The sequence below is a fragment of the Trachypithecus francoisi genome, unplaced genomic scaffold, assembly GCF_009764315.1.
Source record: "Trachypithecus francoisi isolate TF-2019V2 unplaced genomic scaffold, Tfra_2.0 Lachesis_group14, whole genome shotgun sequence".
NCBI classification, from domain to species: domain Eukaryota; kingdom Metazoa; phylum Chordata; class Mammalia; order Primates; family Cercopithecidae; genus Trachypithecus; species Trachypithecus francoisi.
The window spans coordinates 33,332,846-33,338,160 of NW_022681459.1; positions in this window are offsets into that span (position 1 = coordinate 33,332,846).

Sequence of the window (5,315 nt, forward strand, 5' to 3'; positions counted from 1 at the left end):
CTTGGTCGATTTTTAAAATTCGCTTTTCCCCACATTCCCCTTTATGCAATATCTTTCATAAATGGTGGATAAATGAAAGTTTTGCTGACATTTAAAAACTTACAGAATTGTTCACCACCAGACTGTTGCTATTAGAAGGGTAAAGGATATCCCTAGACAGAAGTGATGTCACATTGAAATGTGAATTTACACAAAACAGTGAAAACAGCAGGCTGGGCCCAGTGGCTCATGCCTGTAATTTCAGCACTTTGGGAGACTGAGGCAGGAGTATTGCTTGAGCACAGGAGTTTGAGGCTGATGTGAGGTATGATCATACCACTGCGGTCCAGCCTGGGCAACATATTTAGAATCTGTCTCTATTTAAAAAAAAAAAAAAAAAAGGAAATAAAAAATTAAACATAAGATACAATAACTACATAGATACATATGAAAACCTCTCTATTATGTTAATGCCAATAAAATATAGATAGCTCATCAAAGATAAATTAACAAAATACAATGTGATTTATAATGAAAATGAAGGCAAATTATATGACAAAGAGAGCACAAATGCTGTGGTAGGTGAAGAACATGTTATCAAGGCCTCATATGGGAATGTGTAACAATTGCAGGTAGATTTTCATAAGATCTCTATATACATAACCCCTAAAGTAGTAATTAAATCAAACCTTCTGATCAAAAAAGAATTAGAGCTAATAAGCTATATTAGGGTTACCCACAGAAACAAAATCGATAAGATATATATGTGTGTATAACATACATATGTGTATATGCACATGCATGTATGTGTATATATCGAGACAGAGAGAAAGAAACTTAAAAGAAGAAATTGGTCCATAGGATTGTCATGTCTGACAAGGATAAAAATCTCTTGGGCAGGCTGAAGGCTGGAAATTCAGGTAAGAGTTGATATTGCAGTCCTGAACCTGAATTCAGCAAGACAGAGACAGGACTTAAGAAATCCTCAGTGTTTGCTCTAAACACTTTCCTTTTATTTTATTTTAATTTTTTGGAGACAGTCTCACTCTGTCACCCAAGCTGGGTTACAGCAATGAGATTTCAGCTCACTGCAATCGCTGCCTCGCAGCTTCAAGCGATTCTTGTTCCTCATCCTCCCAGGTAGCTGGGATTACAGGTGTGCACCATCACACCCATCTAATTTTTGTATTTTTATTAAAGACCAAGTTTCTCCATGATGACCAGGCTGGTCTTGAACTCCTGGCCTCAAGTGATCCTCCTGCCTCCTTGGTCTCCAAGAGTGCTGGGATTACAGGTGTGAGCCACCAGGCCCGGCCTGCTCTATACACTTTCTACTCATTAATGAGGCCCACCACACTGTGATGAGTAATCTGCTTATACAAAGTCTACTGAGTTAAATGTGAGTCACATCTGGAAAGTATCTTCACATAAACTTCTAAATTTGTATTGGACAAAATCAACCTGGAACCACCTCCTAGTCAATGTGCCACTTAAAATTAACCATCACTTAAGCCAGCATGAAGATAGAAAGAAATCATTTTTTAAAACAATCAAGAACAGAGACAGAGAAAGGGAAAGAAAAACAAGGAACATATCCATTGATTGTATTTTTTTTGAAAAGTCATTTTTTGAGGTTTTCTATTGTTTTCCTGTTTTCTATTTCATTGATATTTGGCTCTTATCTATATTAATACCTTTTCTCTATTTAAATTGAATTTCAATGCTCTCCTTTTCCTTAGGTTTATGAGGTAGAACCTTAGTTTATTTTAGATCTTGCTTCTTTCTACTGCCAAACATTTAATCCAATAGATTTCTTTAAAACTACTTACTTATCTCCATTTTTAAAATTTTGATATTGTATTTTGGTGTTGAAAAAGTTAAGTATTTTCTAATTTTGTTGTGATTTTTTTCTTTGACTTATGAAATATGTAGTTTTATCTTCTTTCATTTCCAAACAGCTGAAGATTTACCACAGTTCATCAGGTATCAATGTCATTTAATTAGTTAATTCTGCATTAAATCATATCTTGCATGAGCTTCATCTTTTCAAATTTGTTAAGACTTGTTTTGTGGCCTAGAGTAGGAACTATCATGAAAAATATTCCCTGTGTATTTGAAATAGTAATATATTCTGCTATTGTGGGTGTAGTTTTCTACAAATTTAATTAGCTTAAGTTGGCTAACAGTTCAAATGTATATTCTTACTGTTTTTTGTGTGTATTTATTTTGTAGGTCTGTGAGAGAGCTATTGAACAATGCTAATTGTAGAATTTCCCATTGCTTCTTTTGAGACAGGAAAATTTCCAGTCATGGTTCTTAATACTTTATTCTCCTGACAAAAGACTGCCCATGATTTTCCAATACTAACCAAGGAAAAAAAAGGTAGAGCTAAAGCCACACTCATGGATACCACGGGAGCAGTGGGTGACCACACGATGTGCCTCCACTGGTGCAGTGGATTCAGTGAGACATTATATTTTGGCTGTTAAAAATCATAAATCTAGCTAAGACATCCATGAACAAATTTGAAGACATACACATTGAATAAAATGTGGAAATTAAAAGAAAGGTAACTGCATATGTAAAACATTGCTACCACAGCACCTGACTCATGGGAAATGGACAAAAAGTATTATAAATTCAATTACATTTACTTACACATTAAACAAATATGAATTTAAACCAATTCACTGAACTGTCTCATATACTGTGTAGGTGACGGAGATTTATTGGCACACAAAAAAAGACAAGAATACCTGCTCTCAGAGTGGCATCATAGAAGATGGTGGAGTAGGAAGCTCCAGAAAATGTTCCCTCCTGTGAAATTACTTGAAGTGCCAAGAGTCATGAAATTAACTCCCATAAAACAATAGAATCTTGTCCCACATTTGCAGTATTCAGGGATGTGCCGATGAAGAGAGAGACATAAAATAATCCCTGTCAGGTCAATTTCTGGCCATGGAAATAATTGAACAGAAACTGCATGGATCATTCTGACAAGGAAGCTGCTCCTTACCAAAATATTTTGGAAATGTCACTGTACAAATGAATAATGGCATCTTTCAGCAGCAACATCAGGCAAGGCGGAGAAGAGAGACAATCTGATTTTGACAGTGACAACACTGTAACATCCAAAATACCCAGATCTCAAGAAAAGTTTACAAATCAGACAAATGTACAAGAAAGCATGACCCACTAAAAGGAAAGAAATAAATGAACCAAATGCATTCCTGAGGAAGCACAGGCATTGCACGTGCCACACAAACACTTCAAATGAACTGCCTGTTTATGGTCAAAAAACAAAAGGACTCCATGGAAACAGAACTAAAGGAAAGCAGGGAAATGATGTTTGAACAGGCATGAAATATCAATAATGGCAAGTTTTATAAAGGAACCAAGCAGAAATACTGAAACTGCAAAGTTCAACAGCTGAAGTCAAAATCTCACCCGAGGAGTTAAGTAGTGGTCTGAGCAGACAGAACAATAATCGGTGAACTTGAAGATACATCATTGGAATTACACAGAATGAACATAAAGTTTTTTAAAAAAAGAATAAATGAAATGAACAAAGCCTAAGAGACACATGAGACAACATCAAGCATATCAATATTGCTTTATGGGAGTTTCAGACAGAGAAGAAAAATAGGAAAAGAAAAATAAAATAATAAAGAAAAATAGCCCAAAACTTCTAAGTTTGATGAAAGATAGAATCTATACTTTCAAGGAGGTCAATAAACTCCAGGCAAGTTAAACTGAAATCCACAGTGAGACACATTCTGATCAAAGCATCAAAAGCCAAATACAAAAGGAAATATGTAAATACTAACAAAAGGAGAGTTGGGGCTAAAGTAATTTCAGACAATATAGGCTTCAAGTTAAAAATGCTTACAAGAGACAAATGCATTATAAATGATGAAATAATCAACTAATCAAGAAGATAGAATAATTATGCAAATATCTACACCAAGGGATAGCAACTTCAAAATACGTAAAGGAAGACCAATTTGAAAAAAAAAAAAAGTAGATCTGTATATAACTTGGAGACCACTTCTCCACTTTTATTGACCATCTAGGCCAGGCATGGTGACTCACGCCAGTAATCTCAAGACCCTGAGAGGCCAAGGTGGGTGGATCACTTGAGGCCAGGAGTTTGAGCCAAGTCTGGTAACATGGTGAAACCCCACTTCCAATAAAACAATACAAAACTTAGCGAGGTGTGGCTGTGCACATCTTTCATTTCAGCTACTTGGGTGGCTGAGGCAGGAGAATCACTTGAACCCATGAGGCAGAGATTACTGTGGGCAGTGATGTTGTCACTGCACTCCAGCCTGGGTGACAGAGGGAGACTCTGACTTAAACATAAACAAACCAACGAACAAATAAATAAATATTTAAAAATAATAAATAGAGCATCTGGATGGCAATGAAAATAAAGAAATTGAACAGCACTATAAATCATTAGACTTGCCAGGTATGTAAAAGACACTCCACAAAACAACAGATCACAATCTTCTCAAGTGCTCATGGAACATTCTAGAATGAACTCTATTTTCATTCATAAAACAATTCTCAAAATTCTTTTGGAAATTGAAGTCATGCAGGGAATCATCTACAACCACATTCTATGGTGGTTACCATAGAATGAAGCAAACCTAGGGGAGGAAAAATACTTTTTCCTTCTACTCCCCTTGGGTTTATTAGCTGGACACCTCTGTATCCAAAGAAAAGGTCAAACCTGCATATTTTTTATTTTGGTTAGGTGAATAGAATACAGTGTGAAGAAACATGATGAAGAGTCTAAGGTGAGTGTAGTAGGCTGGGGAAACCTAGCTCAGCCTGTGTGCTCGATTCTTCTCAGTACCTCTCTGTTTTGAAGACAAGGATGTTCCTTTCCTCCTAGCTCTGATCAGCCACCCGAATTGACAGCTCATGGAACAAGAAAAAGAAAAGAAAACCTAAACCAAAGCTCACAGAAAGAATGAATTAATAATTAGAACAGAGATTAAAGAAATAGAGAAAAACTGTAAAGAGTATCAATGGAATGAAAAGTTGTTATTTTAAAAATAGCAACAAATAGACAATTGTAGGTAGGCTGAATAAGATCATAAGAGAGAAGGCTGGGCATGGTGGCTCACGCCTGTAATCCCAGCACTTTGGGAGTTCGGGGCAGGCGGATCACGAGGTCAAGAGATCAAGACTATCCTGGCTAACACAGTGAAATCTGGTCTCTACTAAAAATACAAAAAAAAAATTAGCCGGACATGGTGGCGGGTGCCTGTAGTCCCAGCTACTCAGGAGGCAGAGGCAGGAGAATGGTGTGGACCCAGTGAGCAGTG